Consider the following 24,434-nt stretch of genomic DNA (forward strand, 5'->3'; position numbering starts at 1 on the left):
GCGACTCTGTACAATAGTTCAACAGTTATCATAAATCAAGTCATGAAAACGTCTTAGGTCATCCTTAAAACTAAATCGATCCAGACATAAGGCAAGGTAAGATGTACAACCCAAAAAATATAATGTCTAACCCACATAACTATTTCCTTCTCTATACCAATATAACACAAAAAGATTAAATATTTTAAACTCCATATCAACTTATCAAGTATAAAAAGAATGTTCACCTATAATGAAACAAAATGTACGTGCTATTTTTCTTCTTTACAGTATCAAACAGTGGAACTCCAAATTACAACAGCAAAAGTAACTTATAAGAACATTTCATGTGATACAGATAAACTAACCAACTAGAGTATCAAATACTACCTAGGACTCATCATCCGTCGTCTCTACCTTCATGAAATCAAGATACGATTTTCCATCAAGTTTTCGTGAAAAAAAATCCTGTAAATATTTTCCACGGGAACTCTTCGGAAAATTGCTGGATTATTTGGTCCAACAAGACTCTGTGCAGGTCCCAATTCGGAGTCAAAGCTGGAGGTATAGCATGTTGCAACAGATAGCCTCGCTTCGTTTGAATTTACAATTGCTCTGTGCTCAATGCTCCTATAAACACCATTGCTCACTATTTGCCAAGTCAATTAACACATTTACACCATTGAAATTTTTATTAGTATCCTATTAGAAAATGAGCTATTTCTTTACAAAAATAGGATTATATAAGTTCTCACTTGCAAGTGAATGGATTAGCAATAGTTTTTTTTATTTAATCCACATGTCTTGAGCTAATTATAAGTCATATAATCTCCAATTTATTCTAATCAAGCAAGTTTTAACCTAATTAGCCATATAATTTAGCAAACTAAATCACATGAAAACGTTAAGACTGCCCACTCAGTGGTGTATGGAGTGTGTATACTATGAGTTCAATTGAACCCAGTATCTTTTACATGGAACATAAATATACAATGAAAAATCACTAAAATTCCTAACAAATCTTAAATTCTGGACTCAAAATTTCAAAAGGAAATAATAAGTTCAATGTTAAAAAGCTTAAGATTGAATCAATCAAGTTTAAATCCTGGGTCCACCTCCGGCCCTACTTCCACCTTCCTCAAAGGATCTTCTTTTTAACAGAGGAAGGGTGAATACTTTGGATTATCTGTAATTTTATTAACTCGGAAAGTCTAAATCAAATCCTTTCAAGAAATTCGGAAATGTTAATAATTGAAACAAGATGAAACGGTCAATAAAACAAAGACTCAACCTATAACTTGCGCAACAGAACTGCAATTTTCACTACGTTACCACCCTTTGAGAAATCAGTTACTCAACAAGGAAGTTATTACTTACCTCCATCATATCGCCAATATTCACAGTCAAAGCATTTGGGAGTGGTTATACAGGCACCCAAATACCGTCTTTTCGCACTTGGAGACCTTCAGTTTCATTTAGCTGAATAAGGATGGTGAGGCCATCAGCATCAGAGTGAGGGCTGAGGCCAATGGTCTTGTCTGGCTCAGGGCAAGGAGGATAATAATTCATCCTTATTGACTGCATACCATCACTGAATAGATCTCTCATTTCCTTTTCATCCATCCTTAAAGCCTTTGCCAATTGACATAGGATGCTTATTGCTAGGCTCTTCACTTCTTTGCAGTATCCTTCCATGCTGTGCCTGCATTTCAAAAGTAACCAATCATATCATACAAACATTAAGAGATGAGGAGACTAAAGATCAAGGCTCAAGTTAGAAAACAAGTTCCAACAGAAAAATTAGTTACAAGTCTGGTTAATCTCAAGTCCGCATTATTATGCCACAAGAATATTATGGCTCAAGGTACATATTGTGAAATAGAACAGGAATAAGCTCCATAGCAGAAGGAGGAGCCGGGGCTCTAACCGCGTGCCTATTGAAGAATGAGTTGGCGACTCATAGGTAGTGGCTTGGTTAAGGAAACCTACTGGAGCCGTAGCGAAAACAAGTTTTCATAGGGCAATTGTCACTGCTTATGGACTCAAACCTAGGTGATCTACCCATGACCAAAATGTAGCTTGGGTGAAACTAAGTGGGTCCTTCTCATTTTCTGGTTATAAATTATTGATGCTAAGATCTTACCGATTTTCTTGTAGGTCGCCGAGGAAAAGTGAAGAATTAATTAATCTGTTATCATGGAAGACAAGATATTCTTTATTTTAGGTGAAAAATCTCTTGAGCTCATTGATTCCGGCAAGGGGTGGTTTGTTCTCATTGAAAGGGGTAAAAGATTCTCATGCAAAATAAACATAGATGAGGAAAATCTCCAGGGAGTTTGCGACGCACTGAGGCAAGCATATAAGAGGGAAGGGAATTATTATAGACGTTGGGGGTGGAAATCACAAGCTTACTATTACAGAACTTTTGTCAACTTCAACTGCTATGGTCGATTTATTCGTATTGGAACACGGTTGGGGGACAGGAAGAAAGCAGCAGTTATTCAGAAAATTGATTACAACTTGGGTTGGGGAGATATAACTGATAAAATTTTACACTTTTTGGGAAAACAAGCTTCAACCAGATCCAGGCATGCTTATACACATAGTACAAAGTCTTATGTTGACACTGCAAAGATTTTCCAATGCCCGGAGATGTCAAAAATTCCAGCAAGGGGGGTGACGAGGTGTCTTCAGTTAAGCAAGGTGCAGCCACGAAAGCTTTCATTTCCTCCCAAGATGTTTGGTTGGCACTTTTAACGACCCTTTCAACTACAGCCCTAACCATGAGGTGATCCAAAAATGGTTTTTGAATAGGTGGAAAGTTAGTGTTGGTCTGAAAGTCACCCCTATGTCCCACAACCAATTTCTTTTTGAATTTCCATAGAGGCAGGAAGCGTAAGAGTTCATGCTGGAGACTGGTTCTGGAATGGTCATCATCTTTCATTGAAGTGGTGGTCTCTGGTGACTGGCACTGATTTTGCCTCCCAGAGATCTGAACAGAAATGGATCAAGGCTTTTGGGATCCCTATTAATGCATGGAAGCTTGAGACATTCAGAACCATTGGTGACATTTGCGGCGGCTTCATTGACATTGATTTGGATACGAAGTACCGGAACCATTTTATTTGGGCAAGAATCTGTGTTAGCAACTGCAACAAAAAAACCCACAGAAGATAACACTTGACCTAGAGAACTGGAGTTACGAAATCTCAATTCTGAAGGACGTTGCGCCACCAAAGCCAGTTAGAGTAACAGGAGCTGCAGCAGGGATTGAGTCATCACCGGCGATGAGTTTAGGGAAAGCTGATGAGGGTTACGTGAATTCGGCGATGAGTTTGGGGAAAGCTAACGAGGGTTACGTGAATTCGGGGCACGTGGAGGGACAGCTGTCCAAGGGTAACTTTAATTCAAATCTCTTGGGCCCATTTCCCAGCCTTCTCAACTCACGGGCCACAAGTAAGAACATGCCCAATATTGCTAGCAATACAGGAGTTATTAAAGAACCTGTGGTGGGCCAAAATTTTAATTACTACAAAGGCCCAAAAAGAAAGCCCATCAGAAGGCCAAGCCAATCAAACCCAATTTTATTCAGGAGTGGCGTGCTAAAGGTTTATTAATGGACCCTCGTCCTAAAGTCATCGTTGCTGCACCTTCTTCTTCTATTTCTCTCAGCAGCTTCAAGCCACGAAGTCCATTGATGAATCCCTGCCGCATGCAATTGTTGAAACATATCTGGAAGCAGCTGATGAAGCTGATGATGAAGCAGAATCTCTTTTGGCCAACCTCAGGGGTCTTCCTCAACAACTGGATTGGTCAGAAGTTGCTTCTACCGCCTTAATGTGCTCAGAGTCTGATTCCTACACTGAGGCACTTTCTTTACCATGGCATGAAGGAGAGCAATTGGAAGTTCATGGATTCCAGCAGGGTATTCAGCAACCAACAACAATAGAAACCTCCAAGTGGACCAAATTGGTTATGGGAAAAGTTTGCATGGCATTTGGAGTCAATACAGTGGGATTTGAGCATGAAATTTTCGATTTAATTACGAGAATTGATAAAAAATGACAGGTTCAATTGCAAAACAGGGGTTCACCATCTTCAGCTAGTAGAAAACAGAAAGGGAGGAAGAAAGGTGGTACGGAGGTTCAAAATTTAATTTGCAATATCAACTATGAGGGAAGAAACAACAGGGATAGGGGAAGGTATGGCAAGAATATGTCCACATGAAAGTAAAAATTCTCAGCTAAAACATTTGTGGGTCTGAACAAGAAGAATAAAAGGAGTACTATTGCATCTCTAGCTAGAAAATGGAAAGCTGACATATTGTTTCTCCAAGAAACCAAAATGGACAGCATTCCAACTTTTATCAAATTTGGGGGAATAGGTCGGTGGTTTTGGCAGAATTGAAGGCTAGTGGCACTAGGGGTATTCTTATCTTGTGGGATAAGAGAATGTGGAGGTGTATTGATTCTCTTCAAGGTTGTTTTACACTGACTTGCTTCCTTGAGAGCTTACATGAAGATTTTAGACGGGGTTTTACAGGTGTCTATGGACCTCACAACAATACAGAGAGGGAGGTCTTTTGGCATGAACTAGGTGCAATAAGAGGGATTTGGGGTGATCAGTGGGTCGTTGGAGGGGACTTCAACGTTTGTAGGTTCGAATCTGAGAGGTTGAATTGTGCTAGAAGGACTAGCTATGAAGAGTTTCTCGGCAACAATTGTGGACCTGTAGCTAATGGATTTTCCTCTACAAGGGGCTCAATATACCTGGTCAAAAGGGGAGGACATTTTCTACGCCTCACGGATCGATAGATTCCTAGTCTATCTAGAATGGAATAAAAGCTTCAATGCTGTCAAACAATTGGCTCTTCCAAGTTAGAAAGGGGAGAATGGGACACAACACCATCCTATTTCAAGTTTGAGAATATGTGGCTGCAACAAGAAGGATTGATTGATATGGTGAAGGGGTGGTGGCAGAACTATACAATAGGTGGCAGTCCAGATTTTGTACTCATCCAGAAGCAGATGAGCTTGAAAAAAGATATTACCAACTGGAACAGGGAAGTCTTTGGTATGCTAGACACAAGGAGAAGCAGAGCGACGAGCTGTCAGTTTTAGAGAAGGCAACGAAAAACAGAGCTCCTGACCAGCTTGAAAATCAAAGGTTCATAGCTCTGAAAATGGAGTTGGAAAAGATTGCTAAACCAGAAGAAACCTCATGGAGGCAGAAATATAGATGTTTTTGGTTAAAAGAAGTGGACAGGAATACTAGATATTCCATACAAGGGCCAACTCACACAGGAGGTACAATTCTATTGACAAGCTTAAGATAGGCATGAGATTACAGATGATAAAGAATTGATCAAGAGGGAGATCTAGAACTACTACCAGAATCTCTACAAAGAAAATGAAGAGTGGAGACCAACTTTAGCTTTGATGATGTTACCAGCCTATCAGAAGAAGAGAGAGAGAGATTCTAGAGCAATGCTTTGAGGAAGAAGAAGTTCATTCCATCATTTAGTCATGTTCCCATGACAAGGCCCCAGGACCAGATGGCTTTACTATGGTTTTTTTTCCAAAAGTCATGGGATTTCATCAAACCGGAGATCATGGCTGCACTTAATCATTCCATCAGCAAGGTTACATGGTGAAATCATGCAATGCTTCATTTATTGCTCTAATTTCAAAAGAGAATGATGTTATTGAACTTAGGGACTATAGACCAATTAGCCTTATTGGTAGTGTATACAAGATTGTGGCCAAGTTGCTAGCAAAAAGATTGAAGAAAGTTGTAGGAAAGCTGGTGTCTGCTCACCAGAATGCATTCATCAAGCAAAGGTAGATAACTGATGCAGTTCTAATTGCTAATGAGGTATTGGATTGGAGGATAAAAAATGGGGAACCTGTTGTTATGTGGACATAGAGAAGGCATTTGATCAACTTAATTGGTCCTACTTGGTTTCTATTTTGAGAAAAAAGTGGTTTGGGGACAAATAGTTGAAGTGGATCAAGTATTGCATCTCTACCATCAAGTACTCAGTCTTAGTGAACAGAGGTCATGTGGGCTTCTTCTCTCCTAAAAAAGGAATAAGGCAAGGGGATCCACTTTCTCCATTTCTGTTCATACTAGCCATGGAGGGCTTAAGTAAAATGATTGAAAAGGCCACGCAAATGCAGTGGATTCAGGGATTCAATGTAGGTACAAACATTGGGAACACTATTACTATATCACATTCATTTTATGCAGATGATACACTAATCTTCTGTGAGGAAAATAGAACTCAAATCATGTACTTGAATCTTACACTACTTCTCTTCGAAGCCTTATCAGGTCTACATGTCAACAAACTGAAAAGTATCATCTACCCTGTCAATAATGTACTTAACATTGAGAAGCTAGCAGAAATCATGGGGTGCAGCATTTGAACACTACCTAGTACCTACTTGGGCCTACCACTGGGAGCTAAATTCAAAAGCTGTGAGATTTGAAATGGAGTTGTGGAAATATTTGAGAAGAGGTTGCCTTCCTGGAAGTTGCAATCTATGGGGGGAAGAATAACTCTTATTAGCAGTGTACTTGACAGTATTCCTACTTACTTCATGTCCTTGTTTTCCATCCTTATAAAGCTGCTAAAAAAGTTGGACAAATTAAGGAAAAACTTTTTATGGGAGGGGAATAACAGTTCTCACAAATTTCATCTGGTAAAGTGGGACAAAGTTGTGCAGCCCAAGTGCAATGGTCGGTTGGGGTTCAGAGATCTTGCCATGCAAAATAAGTGTATGCTAATGAAGTGGTTATAGAGATATGGTACAGATGAAACAAGTCTTTGGAAGAAGGTGATCAATGCTAAACATGGGGAAAAAGACTATTGGTGCACTAAAATTGTCAATGCCCCTTACGGAGTAGGACCTTGGAAGTATATTAGCAAGTTAGGGAACGAAATTTTCCAGAATGTCCATTTCAAGCCGGCAATGGAGCACACATCAAATTCTGGAAAGATAAGTGGCTCAACAATACTACACTTATGGAGGACTATCCTAATTTATTCCATTTTGCCCTGGACAAGAACTCCTCAATTGCTCAAAACAGAACTAGCAATACCTGGGATGTGCACTTTAGAATAGCAGCTCAAGACTGGGAGATTGAAAGCTTGATGCAAATGATAGCCGAAGTGGAGGCTTACAATATTGATGGGAATGCTTCAAACATGATGAGATGCGGCAGTAATGGTAGTTTCGCTGTCGAAGAATGTTATAGGCAGCTCAATTCTCGAAATCAAGTTCTTCATGGATGGCCTTGAAAGCTGATATGGAGGACCAAATTACCAGTGAAGGTCATTGGTTTCAACTGGATAGCCCTACATGAAGCTTGCCTAACTCAAGATAATCTCAACAGAAGAGGGTTTTAAATGATTAATAGATGTTATCTATGCAGTAGGAACCAGGAATCTATCAGTCACCTCTTCTTGCACTGTCCAGTAGCCATTGACATATGGAACATGTTCTATTGTATTTTTTGGATAAGTTGGGTCATGCCACAGAATCTGAGAGACGCATACTTGAGTTGGAGTCTTTGGTTAGTTGACAAATCCATCAAAAAGATCTGGATTATGATCCCTGTAGTTATTTTTTAGTGTTTATGAAATGAGAGAAATAAAAGATGTTTTATGGCATCTCAACTCCATACCACTTTTGATAGATCTTAAATACTCTTGCCTTATGTTTTGATGATCTAACAAACTTTCTGATAAGAACCAGTTAGGGAACCTGAACTACTTGAATTGCTGCAAACTCCAACAGACTCTAGTAAAAGTTGAATTGCTGCAGATACAGGAGCTAGGAACCAAACAGGGACCTGATGCTCATGTGGTTTCTATATAGCAGCACAAAGTCATTTGGACACAGCTGGAACTGAAGTGACTGGCGGCACTGTTTCTGCCGCACTGCACCACACTGTCAACCCACTTATTCTCTAACCAAACAAAGTACTCACATCATTTCAAGTGATGTGATCAAGATGTACCAAAGGGGCTTTTATACAAAACATCACTAAAAGGTTTCAGTTTCATTATTCAAGCCTTTAGCAAAAAACAGAAAAGAGCATTCTCTCAAGCTGGAAGAACAAGGTTGAACGCTACTACGGACCAGTTCCAAAACGATTGATTATTGTTGTCCTAGTTGAGTTGTAACCTTGTTATTGCACTTATAATATCTCATAAATTGCTTACTTAGAAGTTTACTGATTAGGAACTCTCTTGTAAATCCTCAGACTCGTTGAGTTTAGGTTGTGGCTAGATTTAGTCTTAAAGAAAAGTCTTTGTAATCGTAGTATTTCAAAGTGGCTTGTGGTGATAGCACCACAAGTTAGAAAAAGCCTTTGTTACTAGGATAGTCACAAAGTGGCTTGTGGTAAAGGTGCCACAAGTTAGTTTGAAGTCTTTACAATCGGAAGCATTGTAAAGTGGCTTGTAATAGGTAATATTACAAGTTAGTGAAGTTAAAAGCCTACAGGGTAGGTCATGGTTTTTGATCCCCTTGTGCGGGATTTTTCCACGTAAAATTCCTCTACCTCATTTACTTACTGCCTTACTAAGTGCTCTCAGCAGAAACTTGTAGAGGGCCAGGTACTCTACGATTTGGTGGACCCATACAAGCTAACAATTGGTATCAGAGCGGGTTCCTCCTATCAGGCTTACACCTAGGAAGGATCCTCATGGCGGCTCCACTAAATTTTGAAGAAGGTCAATCCATATATCACCCACCCATGTTTGATGGAAAATGCTATTGGTGGTGGAAAGCTAGAATGCATGATTTCATTATGGCTGAGGATTGTGAGCTTTGGGATGTTATCTGCGACGGTACGTTTATTCCAATCAAGGTACTAAATGAATCTCCTTTTTCAATAAGAAAGACCTGTAGAGAATACACTGAAGAAGACAAGAAAGCGGTAGAGAAAAATTCTCGTGCCAAGAAAATTCTGGTATATGGTTTGGGACCTAAAGATAGAATCTCTACATACGACACTGCCAAGGAAATATGGGAGGCTTTGCAAATAGCTTATGAGAGAACTACATAAGAACAACAAGATAAATCTAACACTGATGATAGTTCCACGATGGCAGCTGAAGGCGAGGAGATTGGACATGACTCAACGCTTGCCTTGATGGCTCAATCAGATAATGATGAAGACAATGGCAACGAAGAGGTAAACTTCAGGGATGTTCAGAAAAATCTGAAATCCTATTCTCCAAAAAAACTCATATGTTTAGATGATATTTTAATTACTGCATTTTGTAGTCTTGCGGAGGATAGGGATTCCTTGTTCCTAGAACTAGAAGAATCTGAACATATTAGAAAAGACTTAGTGGCTGCAATTACTGATCAAAAGAAAATCATTGAAATTCTTAGAAAAGAAAATAGTGATCTCTTAGCAGAAACTGCTGATCTAAGGAAACAAATAGTAAAGTCCTTGACTGAGTCATAACCCGAAAGCTCTGAGAAAAAAAAGAGATAGTTAGTGAGGAATATTTTAGGCTTGAGAATGAGGTGAAGGCCTTGAGATGTAGGATGAGTGCTGAAATTGAGAAAAACGAGCTTCTCCAAGCAATCTAGAAAAGGTAATGAATGATCTTGAAAAATCTCTAAAGTGGACCTGGTTCGTAGAAGCTACCGCAACCTTGTTCACTAATGTCAGTGAAGAAGGGCGGGGAACAGGGTTCCCAAGGAAGAAAGATCCTTACAACCCTCACAGTAAGAGCGCCACTGCATCTGATAACTGGCCTCGTACCCAATGTGGGAACATTGGACACTTCTTGGAAGGTGTCCTGGCCAAGAATCAGTCAGTTTCAAAAGATAAAGTGGCTGCTAAAACTGTGACCACAAAAGAGGGACCAGGTTCCACTCACAGAAAACGCACATTACCTGCATGGACTAAGAGAGCTCTTATTCATCCTCTTGGTTACTACAAGGGATCCAAACTTGTTTGGGTTCCTAAAACTAACTCCTAATTTATTGTGCAGGGAACAGTGAAGGGAAGTGGTCAACAATGGTTCATGGATAGTGGATGTTCGAAACACATGACTGGGAACACCACAGACTTTCTTTCACTAAAAGCCCTGCAAGGAGGGAGTGTATCCTTTGGCAATGGCAAAAAGGGATACATTCTTGGAGTTGGAAAAGTTAGGAAGTCACTCACTCACTCTATTGAAAATGTGTACTATGTCAATGGACTTAAGTACAGTCTCTGAGTGTCTCTCAAATTTGCGATAAAGGAAATAAAGTGGAGTTCTTGTCCAAAATATGTACAGTCACTGATCTTGTGACTGGTGAAATAGTTCTGGTGGCCAAAAGATACAAGAACATCTATGTTGCTGATTTTGAATCCTTACAGAGTGGTGATCTGAGTTGTCTGAAGGCGGTTGACGATGACGCTGAACTATGGCACAGAAGAATGGGCCATGCAAGCTTTTCCCTTTTGAACAAACTGATTCAGAAGGACCTGGTCCATGGTCTGCCTATGTCACAATTCAAAACTCAAAAAGTCTGTGATGCCTGTGCCAGAGGAAATCATGTAAAGTCCTCCTTTAAAGCAAAAAGGGACGTGAGCACCTCAAAGCCGCTTGAGCTCCTGCATATGGATCTGTGTGGACCTATGAGGGTGCAAAGCAGAGGAGGAAAGAGATACATTTTCGTGATCGTGGATGACTATTCCAGATTCACATGGACTCTGTTTCTCAGAACAAAAGATGAAACTGTTGAAGTATTTGTGGCCTTTGTGAAGAAAATCCAGGTGAAGATGGAGTCTAAAGTTGTATGCATTAGATCAGATCATGGGATGGAATTTGACAATGTCAAATTTGATGAATTCTGCAATGAAAATGGCATCACACACAACTTCTCAGCTCCCAGAACTCCACAGCAAAATGGAGTAGTAGAAAGAAAGAACAGAACTCTGGAAGAAATGGCAAGAACAATGCTGATTGACAGTGGACTTGCAAAGAACTTTTGGGCTGAAGCTATCAATACTGCCTGCTACTTAGTGAACAGGTGCATGATCAGATCAATTCTGAACAAGACCCCGTATGAACTGCTGAATGGAAGAAAACCCAAGCTGACCTACCTAAGAACATTTGGATGCAAATGCTATGCCTCAACAATGGAAAGGATCAGCTTGGTAAGTTCGATGCTAAGAGTGACGAAGGGATATTTCTTGGCTACTCTTCTCAAAGCAAGGCTTACAAGATTTATAACAAGCGGACTCAATGTGTTGAAGAAAGTGTCCATGTTATCTTTGATGAATATCATCCATCATTTGAGAAGAGTGCTGTAGAAGATCAAGATAGAGAACCCTTACTTGTCCCTGGTGAAGTCATTAACATGACTAATGGAAAGACAGACTTGATGAGTAAAGTGAAGGAGGCAAAGGAAGATAATGCGGCTTCATTATTAACAGAACCAAGCACTTCAATTACAATCACTGAAGCTGAAGAAAGAGTGGTTGATGCAGTTCAGGGAACTCCACTGGCATCTGAGAGAAGGATAGAGGAAAATCAGCCAAACATACAGTCTTCCTCTCAGAATGAACCCCAAACATCTAACTGGAGACATCAAAGTTCTCACCCTATAGATAACATAATCACTCCTCTATATTCTAGAGTTCAAACTAGGTCAAGAGCTAGAAATTCACTTGCCTTCACAGCCTTTCTCTCCCAGATAGAACCCAAGAACATCAAGGAAGCCTTAAAAGATGCAGAATAGATTACAGCCATGCAAGACGAGCTGCATCAGTTTGAGAGAAATAATGCTTGACACCTGGTACCCAGACCCCCAGATAGAACTATTATAGGAACCAGGTGGATATTCAGAAACAAGCTCGATGAGCATGGAATTACCACAAGGAACAAGGCCAGACTAGTGGTTCAAGGTTATAATCAGGAGGAAGGGATTGACTATGATGAAACTTTTGCTCCAGTGGCTCGCATGAAAGCCATTAGAATTCTGATCGCCTTTGCTTCTCATATGGAATTCACTTTGTTCCAAATGGATGTCAAAAGTGCATTCTTGAATGGACTACTTAGGAAGAAGTCTATGTGAAGAAACCCCCTGGGTTTGAATGTCATGAGCACCCTGAATATGTGTTCAAATTGGACAAAGCCTTGTATGGGCTAAAGCAGGCTCCTCGAGCGTGGTATGAAAGATTGTCAAAATTTCTCTTAGAAAATGGCTTTAAGAGAGGGAAAATTGACAACACTCTTTTCTTATAGAAACGAAGAAGGAACCTGCTCATTGTTCAGGTCTATGTTGATGATATCATTTTTGGAGCAACAGCTGACTCTGTGTGTGAAGAATTCGCAGAACTTATGGGAAGTGAATTTGAAATGAGCATGATGGGTGAATTAAACTTCTTCCTGGGTCTTCAAGTGAAACAGTCCCCAAAGGGTACTTCCATTTGTCAGCAAAAAAACATCAGGGAACTCTTGAAGAGGTTTGACATGGAAGCATCAAAAGTGATAGACACTCCCATTGCAACGGCCACCCGACTAGACATGGATGAATCTGGATCTCCTGTGAATCAAACAATGTATAGAGGCATCATTGGGTCTCTTCTCTATCTCACTGCCAGTCATCCTGATATTGTTTTCAGCGTGGGGTTGTGTGCGAGGTTTCAATCAAATCCCAAGGAATCTCACTTGAAGGCTGCCAAAAGAATACTGAGATATCTCAAAGGCACGCAGGACCTGGTTCTATACTATCCATCAGGCGACAATTTTAATCTAATTGGGTATGCTGATGCAGACTATGCAGGTTATCTTATGGATAGAAAAAGCACTTCTGGGATGGCTCACTTCTCAGGATCATGTCTTATCTCTTGGGTTACAAGGAAGAAAAATTCAGTGGCTCTTTCAACAGCTGAAGCTGAATATGTAGCTGTTGCATCCTGCTGTGCTCAGCTTCTGTGGATCAAGCAGCAACTGGAGGATTTTGGGGTACTCACTGAGAGTGTACCTCTCCTATGTGACAACACCAGTGCACTCAATATGGCAAAGAATCCAGTTCAACATAAAAGGACCAAACATATTGATGTGAGGCATCATTTTCTAAGAGATAATGTGGAGAAAGGGTTGATATGCATGAAATTCTGCAGCACAGAAGATCAAATTGCAGACATTTTCACCAAGGCACTAAGTAGGGAACAGTTTGAACGAAACAGAGTAAAGCTGGGACTGTTGAGGCCAGATTAAGAACCTGATTCCTTTTTAAGTTGGCTCCTATTATTAAGAAATAATGGGTTCAAAGTGTTTTCTGGCCCTGTCTAACTCACTTCAATACCGTTGCAGGTAAACACGCATGATGAGCATAGAAGCAGTAGATGCAGTACATGACTGATAAAAGAGGATTAATTTTAAAAAAAAAAGAGAAAAGGGGGAGCTTGAAGAAAATGTTCTTTTTCAAGAACCAGGTTCTTGTACTAAAGGTTAGTAGTTCTGTGCATCCTTTAATACACGTCTTAAAAGGTACAAAATACAACTGCCATATCATCAACTTTTCAGATCCGGCTGTCACGTCCCTTCAATTCAAACGTTCCATCTCCCTCTGAAACATCACAATTCTCCACGCCCAACCGCCGTTTCAGAACCGGTGCCTATTCTTCTCCCTTCATAATTATCCTCTATGTTTAAAAACCCCTCTCTTCTTCCCTTATTCACCATAAGCCCTCTTCTAACTTCACCCATCATCCCACCACCTCTCCCAATGGCTGAGAAAACTTCCGATCTTTCTGCATCATCTGTAACTACCTCTGACCTGTCTATGGAACCTCTCGCCGTCTCTGAGTCTGTGTCACCCTCTATCACTCCTACTGCTACAGTCACACCTTCAGAAACCCTTGAAACTACTATTCCGTTCTCTCCGTCGTCTGTTGCCCACACCAGTCAAACCCTAAGTGGAGAACAAGGTCAAATTACTGAGTTCACAAAAGGCTCCGCCATTGCTGCAGTCGACTCCATGGTTGTGGAAGCACCGGTTGACGAAGAAAAGATGGTGTTTGTGGTATCAGCNTGGGACATTGTATTTGATATGAAAGTGCTTGGGGAAATTTTGCAAGTTCCTACAGTTGAGTGACGAGTGTTCGAGATGTTTGCCAGTACAACTTCCGCAATGCAGTAGTGAAAGATAATTCCAATCAGAAAGGGGACCAGATCCACAAGAAAGCCCTACTTCCTGTCTACCAGTTGTTGCTTGAGCTAGTTAACAAAGTCCTGTTGCCTCGAGCAGAACGCCGGTCTGTCACTTCCAAATCTGATTTATTCTTAATGGAGCAATTGGACGGTTTTTACCCTCTGAGTTTGCCTGCCATAATGATTGAGCATATGCAGAAAGTGGCTGATTTCAAGGATGGCAATCACGGGCTTCCCTATGGATTCTTGCTCACACAAGTATTCAAACACTTTGAGGTTCCACTAGGAACAGGTAAAGTAGGGACCCGTAAGCAGACATTCTCACAGACAACCCTGGAAGAGTGTGAGTGTATTGAAAAGTATGGGGGTGTAGGAAGCACTTCAACTGTGTCTCAGCTCATCAATGCCCAAAACAACGCAGCTGAGGAGATACGTCGATTGAAGGCCATGAATGCTATCCTGGAAGGCTAGCAAGCTCGAGTGGTTCCTTTCTCGAACGATGAGGTGATCCGTTTGACCCAAGAAAATGCTGACCTCAGAGCACAAGTTGAGAACCTGAAGGCTGAACTGCTCAACGAGCAAAAGTCGAGCAACGCCCGAATAGACCTTGTTCTCCAAACACTTGCTGCAGCGTCCAAGCCTTTTCCTCCTAGTGCCCCCTAAGTTTCCCTTTAGTGACCAGTGTTTTGGATATGACTTCTTCTTTTTTTGTTGATGGTTGGTGGTTGTTTTTTTTTTGTGTGGTTGGGATGTACTATTACTGCTCCCATGATTCAAGTCCGATGCTGCCTTTCCTTTTTTCAAAGGAAGAGGCATGTTAAAATTATTAATATAAATCCTCTTTTATCTTGTCTAGTACTCTATCTTTGTCTTCTATTTTTCCTCATGATAGTGTGCACATATGTGGCATGGGTTAGCTTGGCTGGACTTCTTTGTCCTTTTATTATTTTTAATGATGCCAAAAGGGGGAAAGGGACTCAAGGGGAATCACATTTGGGAACTGGTTCTTAATTCTGAACTCGTAACTTAAGGCATTGTCTCAGGGGGAACTCTTTGACATGCTCTTTGATGCCTTAATTTATGAACTTATAAATGTTTAAGTTTGTCATCATCAAAAAGGGGGAAACTGATAGATCTTAAATACTCTTGCTTATGTTTTGATGATCTAACAAACTTTCTGATAAGAACCAAGTAGGGAACCTGAACTACTTTGAATTGCTGCAAACTCCAACGGACTCCAGCAAAAGTTGAACTGTTGTAGATACAGGAGCTAGGAACCAAACAAGGACCTGATGCTCCTGTGGTTCCTATATAGCAGCACAAAGTCATTTGGACACAGCTGGAACTGAAGTGACTGGCGGCACTGTTTCTGCCGCACTGCACCACACTGTCAGCCCACTCATTCTCTAACCAAACAAAGTACTCACATCATTTCAAGTGATGTGATCAAGATGTACCAAAGGGGCTTTTATACAAAACATCACTAAAAAGTATCAGTTTCATTATTCAAGCCTTTATCAAAAAATAGAAAAGATCATTCTCTCAAGCTTGAAGAACAAGGTTGAACGCCACTACGGACCAGTTCCAAAACGATTGATTATTGATGTCCTAGTTGAGTTGTAGCCTTGTTATTGCACTTACAATATCTCCTAAATTGCTTACTTAGAAGTTTACTGATTAGGAACTCTCTTGTAAATCCTCAGACTCGTTGAGTTTAGGTTGTGGCTAGATTTAGTCATAAAGAAAAGTCTTTGTAATCATAGTATTGCAAAGTGGCTTGTGGTGATAGCACCACAAGTTAGAAAAAGCCTTTGTAACTAGGATAGTCACAAAGTGGCTTGTGGTAAAGGTGCCACAAGTTAGTTTGAAGTCTTTACAATCGGAAGCATTGTAAAGTGGCTTGTAATAGGTAAGATTACAATTTAGTGAAGTTAAAAGCCTACAGGGTAGGTCGTGTTTTTTGATCCCCTTGTGCGGGATTTTTCCACGTAAAAATCCTCTGCCTCATTTACTTACTGTCTTACTAAGTGGTCTCAGTAAAAACTTGTAGAGGATCAGGTACTCTACGATTTGGTGGACCCATACAAGCTAACAACTCTATTAAAACCAAATGTTTAACCAATCTGTTTTGCTGGACAAAGTTGTCCCCAATAGTTAGTACTGAACACTTTTTGGAGTTTATTAGCTCTCGTGTCTCAGATCGAGACATTGTATAGGGGCTAGCAACTCACTTTTGTTTTTTTGTATATCTACTTCTTGTAAGTAGCTCGTTGTACTCTTGCATCGATAACGACCCGACCGGTCGTTTTGAGCTCTAGCACGTCGTTCGGCAGTTTGAGGCCATGAGTTGATTCACTTCAGGAATTATGACTTGCACGCATGGTCGGAATTGAAGTTCGGGATGTTTGGAGTTGATTTGAAAAGAAAATTTTTATTTCGGAAGCTTTAAGTTGAAAAAATTGACTAAGGTTTGATTTTTGAGTAAACGAAGTCGGAATCGGGATTTGAAGGTACCAACAGGTTCGTTCGATGATTTGGACTTGGGCGTATGTCCGGATCGGGTTTTGGATGACCCGTGAGCATTTCGGCGCCTATTGTGGAAGTTGGCATTTTGGAAGAATTTCATAAATTTGGGTTGTAGTGCATTTCAATATTATCAATGTCCGTTTGGGATTTCGAGTTTGCGAATAGCTCCGTATGGTGATTCTGGTATTGGGAGCACGTCCGGAAGTGGATTCGGAGGTTCGTAGGTCATTTTGGGGTCATTTGGCGAAAGTTAGAAATTTGAAGATTTTTGAGAAGTTTGACCGGAAGTGAACTTTCTCATATCGGGTTCGGATTCCAATTCCGGAAGTTGGAGTAGGTCTGTAATGTCAAATGTGCCTTGTGTGCAAAATTTGAGGTCAATCGGACGTGATTTGATAGGTTTTGACATCGAATGTAGAAGTTTGAAGTTCTAATGATCATTAAGCTTGAATTGGGGTGCGACTCATGATTTCGATGTTGTTTGACGCGATTTGAGGCCTCGAGCAGGTCCGTATTATGTTATGGGACTGATTTGCGTGATTGGACGGGTCCCCGAGGGCCTCGGGTGTGTTTAGGGGTGGTTTCGGATTATTTCAAGCTGTTTTGCAATAGCTGATGCTGGTGTCCGGTGTTGTTCTTCGCGTTCACGAAGAAGGATTTGGCTTCAGACTTTGTTCTTCGCGTTCGCGAAGAAGGAAATCTCTGCTGCACGGGTCAGACTTAGTAGGCTCACATCTCCCAATCTATAAGGAATTTGGAGATGATCCAAAAGAGAAAGTTGTAGCCCTTTATGTCTAGTTTTCGGTAAAGTAAATCATTTAGCATTTGGATTTGTGTACAAAAATTTATGGCTGGTACACTACATGATGTCTGGGAAGATGAAGAAATTTATGTCGCACAGGGCTGACTTTAGAGGCTTATGTCTCGAAATCTATAAAGAATTGGGAGATGACCAAAACATGAATGTTGTAGATCTTGGTTTCTAGTTTTCAAAACGTTAAACCATTTGTCATTTGGACTTCTTTACAAAAATTTATGACCATTATACTAGAGGCTGTCTGAGAAGAGTTTGGGATTGGCTTTCTAGAATTTTGTTCATGGCGAACGCGATGGGAGGTCCGCGAACGCGAAGAAAGGCTACCTGGCAGTGTATAAGTTTGCAAAAATGGTTTTGGCTCATTTTATCTCATTTCCTCCATGGGAGACAACCTAGGAGCGATTTTGGAGCTCCATCTTCATCATCTATGTCAAGGTAAGTGATTCCCACCTATTGCAAGTTAATCACTTGGATTATATCTAGATCTTAACATGAAAAACCATGGGAAATTAGTGAATCTTTGGGGTTTTGAAGGAAAACCTAGAAATTTATATTTTTTGATTTTGACCATGAAATTGGACATGAAACTTGGAATAAACTATATATTTGAGTTCGTGGTTCTATGGGTAAAGTTTATCTTCAAAAAAATTCGAATCCGGGCACGTGGGCCAGATGATGATTTTATCGACTTTTCAAGCGGAGTTGGAAATTATTGTAAATAGGATTTTAATGGGTATTGAGTATATATTAATGGGTTTGCATAATTATTGACTAGTTTTGGAGCGTTGGGCATCGGTTTGAGTCGTCGGAAGGGCTTGGGAGCCGGTTATGGATCTTTGGAGCGAAGTAAGTCTCCTTTCTAACCTTGTAAGAAGAAATTATCCCCATAGGTGAAATAATTAAATATGTGCTTCTATTTATGGGGGCTACGTACGCACAAGGTGACGAGGGTCCGTGTGTAGCTACTATTATGCTTAAGTCCGGGTAGTCTAGGACCCGAAAGCATGTTATACTTGAAATATTTGTAACCTTATTGACAATTTAAATTGCTTAAATCATATCGAATTGGTTGACCGTTAAAGAGAAGTTCCCATTTCTTTGGGTAATTGTTTCCCTGATGAATTCTTGATTAACTGTTTGGTGTGTTTATTTATATTTGACCGCATCACATGTATGATTCGCGAGCGGGGTAATAGATGCATCTATGGTTCGCGCCATTCGACCCTCTGGCAGTGAACAGTTTAAATATTATGTTGGATCGGGTCGTACGACCTCGGCATGATTTGCGCATGCTTGTATTGCTTGCCTTGAAATTATAAATAATGATATTACCTCCCTGGCCTGAGATAAATTGATAATTGAGGAAATATGAACTTGGAGATCTATTATTATCAAAAGGATTGTTTACTTGCCACACGATTCCCTTGAGCTTACTGCTGTGTTTAATAAATCCACGACTGATTTTATTATTGGACCACTAATAAGTGTCGAAGTCGACCTCTCGTTCCTACTTCTTCGAGGTTAGACTGGATACTTACTGGGTATGCGTTATTTTCGTACACATACTACACTTTCTGTGCATTTTTATTACACAGGCACATGTATGTCTTGTAGCCTCGTTGGCGCAACGGCATGGTTGATACGGAGACTTAGGTGAGCTGCATCTCTCGAGACGACCCGCAGCCAGCAGAGTCTCGTTCATAGTATTGTACTTCCTTTTCTGTCCAATTTGTATTCCAGATAATTATTGTATTACATTTTATTTCCTAGAAATTGCTCATGCACTTGTGACACTGAGTTTTGGGATGACTATGAGATTATTCAGTATTTAAATTTGTTAAAGTCACCATTATTTTCTCGGTTAAGTTCATTATTTATTATTTAATGTAAGGAAAAGAAATAATTTCAAAAATACTAAAATGAGGAATTTATTTAACTTCTTGGTGTTGGCTTGCCTGACAAGTGGTGATCAGCGCCATCACGACCCTTAATGAATTTTGGATCGTGACAGCATCTTCTTGATGCCTTTTAATACAACTTATTTCATCAAAAAAAGATCAATGTGATTTTTTTAGGGATAACACTTAACACTCTTCGCCAGAAAATGATACCATATATATAGATTAGTATTACTCCTACTTTTTTTTCATATTAAATCGTGAACACCCTTAACAAAATTTTTAGTTTTGTCACTAGTTACCACAGTTAGAGAAAGAGATAGTGAGGAGAAAGGCACCTGAGCTTGGGAGGCAACTTTTCGAACAAGTCGATTTTCCACATATGAGGGGGAAGAGTAGTAATGCCAAACATATCACTCCAATCGAGCTCCTGCTCCTCCGATAGAACAAATAAATTCCCGAAACCTTCATAGCTGCCTCCCTGTTGCCATAGCTTCTTCTTTTCTTCCATTGGAAGTTTGAACAATTCTGTAACCTCTCTCTTGAACTCCTCCAACACTGAAGGTGACACTCCGTGGTTTATAACCTAAAACATTCAAACATATGTGCTAGAAAATTTTGCTTCAGACATTTTCACAATTACAAAACTTAGCTCTACCAGAAAGTGAGAAAGAGAGAAGGAAAGGGACATGGAATCTTATGCAATTTTAACTCCATTACTGTGATATTGTTAGAAGATAATTCTTATATGTCAAAAATAAAATATAATATATTCATTATCATTTACTATCCATGATTAATAGCCATTATTATAAAATTATAACTAACTTTTTATTAGCCTTATTGGCTTTAATTTCTAACAGCCATTTCAATAGCCTTTGAATGACATTCAATAATTTTTAAAAACGTTGCTTATAATCTGAAGTTAAAATCTTTGGATTATATATATATATATATATATATATATATATATATATATATTTTCCTATGTGTTACTTTGGATAGTAGAGTGAACAAAGTTAAAACTTTTCTTCCCTTTTCTTTTATGCTGGGTTTTCTTTTATTCAATATTTGTTATTTTTGCTCCTAGTTTATACTAGAAGAGCTTGTTGAATCCTGGGGGATACGCCTAATTTTATTCATTACGGTGTAGGTGTAATATCCTTAAGGACAGTGTCTTTGACACACCTCAAGCTAAACCTTCTATTCTCCATAATCATTCAATATTTTTCAACAATTTAAGGATATTTCCACATTGTTATTATGGAGAATACCGATTGCAATGTTTTGGACGATACTCCTACGCCTGATGCACAAACTATTCCAACCATTGTTCTAATTCAACCAGCGACACATAGATGTTCCATCCATCTTCCTTTCTTTAGAGAAGGTAAAGGTAAGATCCACTTTAAGTAATTTATAATTTGGAAGTGGACTGTACAACACTATATGAATATTTGATACTGTGAGCTTTTGATACTTTTTATTTACTACAGTAGGATTTGCCACTTGTGGCAGAGTGCAATCTAAATTGCTTAACCTGAAATTTTTCAATATTTTGTTGATGATAATATAGTATGGGTAGTTGTTCATAATATTTTGAGATCTTAACATTTTTTGCCTTCCATTTATTCAAATGTGGCATAATTAGTTTTATTTGAGCCATGAGAATATCAGTTAGGTCCTCTATAAAAAGTTATTTAAAATGATTAATAAGTGACACATTAGCTACTCTAAGGTGCTATGAGGTCTTAATTCCTTTTGTATGAAAAATAATTAATGTAAATAAACTACTATGATTATATGATGTAGTCAGAAATAATACATGAGATAAGACCTTGATATTCTTCTGAATCTGATAATGTAGCTAAATAGAAAAAATCTTCGGGGTGAAGCTACATTATTAGCTTGTGATTTATAAAGTAGAACTCTTTATGAGTTGTGAAAGTGTATCTCCTTAACCTGAAATTTTCGAAAACGTAGGGGTCCATGGTGTCCAGAGTTATATAGCTTGGTCCTAAGAAGGAAAAAGTGGAAAAAATTATTTATTAATATTATAATAAAGCCTTACAAAATTGGAATTTTTTGTGAAAAAAATTTGTATTGGAAGATCAAAAATATGTATTATTTCTATCTCTGAAAAGTTATATTGTTTCGAGTCTCTTAGTTATTTGGGTAAAGAAATGGTTGAATTAAGACCCGTTTTCTACTGATTTGAGATATTTTTTGTAGAAGTTAAAGTTCATTCCATTTTTAGAAAAAATTTTACTTTGGTACTTGATTATGGAAGATACAAGAAGAAAATAAATTCTTATGTTTTGAATGATGTTTCAAAAGTCACTTGTACATAAGTCAAGTTCCATTTCATTTGAGAAAATTTTATGTCTTGAGAAATATTATGAGTTAGTATTCTATGTGTGGATTTTCCGCTATATTAGAAGGATACAGTGATGATATTGAATCTCTAATTCATATGTGAAAAACTCACTAGTGATTATGTGATCACATTTTGATGGGGTGTTATGATATTGAAATTATTTGGCGATGAGGTTGATTAACCAACCCCTTGGTGAGTTAAACCGACAATAATTATGTCGATGAATTGTGATTGCCAAGGCGCAATAACCATTGTAAGAAAATAAATCTTTCAATGGGAAGAGTAGACATATTTTTTAAGATCTAATGTCATAAAGCAATTGCTTAGAGATGAGAATTTTTTATGCATACTATGTGTAGTCAAAAGAGGATTTGGCCGATCCTTTGACTTATAAGTGAAAAATCGAGGGGATGAGACTTTTGCCAACTGAGATGTATCAACAGTGATGGTAACCCAACCTATGTGATTGGAGATCCCATGAAGTAGGTTCATATAGGTAATAACAAGTCATTAGCTGATCAAATATGCACTATCAAATTATGTCTCTTCCTATGGTGTGTGCGTGTATATAGTGCAAGACTGCAAGGAATGTGAGACTGAGTTATTAAACTCTTAATCCAATAATCCATACCCTATTGTGGGTGGTGTATTGTGCTGCAGAATACACTTGATGGATGGACCTATATGAGTGTGGAGTGGGGCCGCTCTTATGAAATTTGTGGCGAAATTTCTAGAGCACTCACGAAAACTAGGGGCGTGCATGGCCTATTAGCGCAAAACCGCGATAAACAACAAAGTGTGCGTGAGTATAATGTGATAGATAAGACACTAAACTTACAAAAGAATTCTTGGTTCATAGAAGTTCTAAACTTCACCAATTTTAATCTTATTTTATCTAGGTCTGGTTCATAGTCCAAGAGACACCAGGTTCGATGCATTATGCTCATTTGTGAAAACCCAGCGAAACTTCTTATTTTGTTATTAGAATTATTTTTGAGATATGTGGGGGATTATTAGAAGATAATTCTTATATCTCAAAAATAAAATATAACATATTCATTATCATTTACTACCCATGATTAATAGCCATTATTATAATATTATAGCTAACTTTTTATTAGCCTTAATGGTTTTAATCTGTAACAGCCATTTCAATAGCGTTGCTTACAATCTGAATGGCATTTAATAATTTTTAAAAACGTTGCTTACAATCTGAAGTTAAAATCTTTGGATTATATATATATATATATATATATATATATATATATATATATATATATATATATATATAGATATGTGTGTGTGTGTGTGTGTGTGTTACTTTGGATAGTAGAGGGAACAAAGTTAAAATGTTTCTTCCCTTTTCTTTTGTGCAGGGTTTTCTTTTATTCAATCTTTGTTGTTTCTGCTCCTAGTTTATACTTGAAGAGCTTGTCGAATCCTGGGGGATATGCCTAATTTTATTCATTACGGTGTAGGTGAAATATCCTTAAGGACAGTGTCTTTGACACACTTCAAGCAAAACCTTCTATTCTCCATAATCATCCAATATTTTTCCAACATATATTAGGCTTAATCCTTCAGAAGTTAAATCTAAGTCCCATTTTTGGAGGAAAAGGGAAAAGTTGAAAATAAGTATTACGGTCCAAGTTTTAGCATGTCTCAGATTGTTTTATATGAGCAAAATAGATGAAATTTTATTAAGAATCTTAAAAACAAAATGGAAAAGAACTACGAAATGCAAGAAAATTAATTAGCTTGACATCAAGATAGTTCTTATATTTGTCATAACATTGTAAAATATTTTAGACCTGTGTGTCATGTAATTAGTGAAACAACAAAAATTTCGAAACCAGCTACGATACTAAAAATATCGTACTAAAATTTAGATTTTAATAGCTAAATGAATTAGATTTGTTGTTACATATTTTTAGTGTTAAATATATTGAAAGGCTTTAAGATAAAAAAAATACCACATAGAAAAGGTTATATCAGTTTCGCTGGTTGACGAAAGAAGGGTTCGGGTATAGGAACTTTGAAAGAAAACTCCAAATGAATATGTCAACAAACACATAAGCCCCAAATTATGAATACAAGAGGCCACGGAAAGCAAAGAATTATTAACAAATTATGAATGAAAATTGAACCTGGAGAAAACCCCATTGTTGGCAAGCTGAGTGAAGCTTTTGAAGCTCAGAATCCATGGAATCACCAGACATCAACTCTTTAAGATCGATTACTGGGACAGAAGGAACCGCCGTCCCGGCGAGTATGGCCGGAGATTCCTGTTCTGGACGGACATACCTGGTCGGAATATTGGTAAGGTGCTGTTTGGCAAGCTCTTGAACACTTGGAACTAACAAATTTCCAAATTTCAATTTTGCCGGCGTTGACTCCATCGGCTTAGTCAAATCTGTCACGACCCAAAATCCACTAAGGTCGGGATGGCGCCGGACACCACTGTCAGGCAAGCCAACCAAATTACTCAATTAAATTCCGGTTTTAAATATTTCTGAAATCTCTTCTTTTATACGTTTAAACTATACATAGTAAATTTCACTAAATAAGAAATAAAATATTTAACAACTTTTGAAAATTCTGAATAAACCTATAGACATCCTCAGAACCCGGTGTCACAAGTGCATGAGCTATTTCTAA

The 24,434-nt window shown here is 38.7% G+C and overlaps 1 pseudogene; it reads right to left on the bottom strand.

Annotated features, from left to right (window-relative positions):
• Positions 1 to 162: 162 nt before the first annotated feature.
• On the bottom strand, positions 163 to 24,175 carry LOC109220133 (annotated as a pseudogene).
• Positions 24,176 to 24,434: the final 259 nt, after the last annotated feature.

Source organism: Nicotiana attenuata, unplaced genomic scaffold, assembly GCF_001879085.1.
Source record: "Nicotiana attenuata strain UT unplaced genomic scaffold, NIATTr2, whole genome shotgun sequence".
Taxonomy (NCBI): domain Eukaryota; kingdom Viridiplantae; phylum Streptophyta; class Magnoliopsida; order Solanales; family Solanaceae; genus Nicotiana; species Nicotiana attenuata.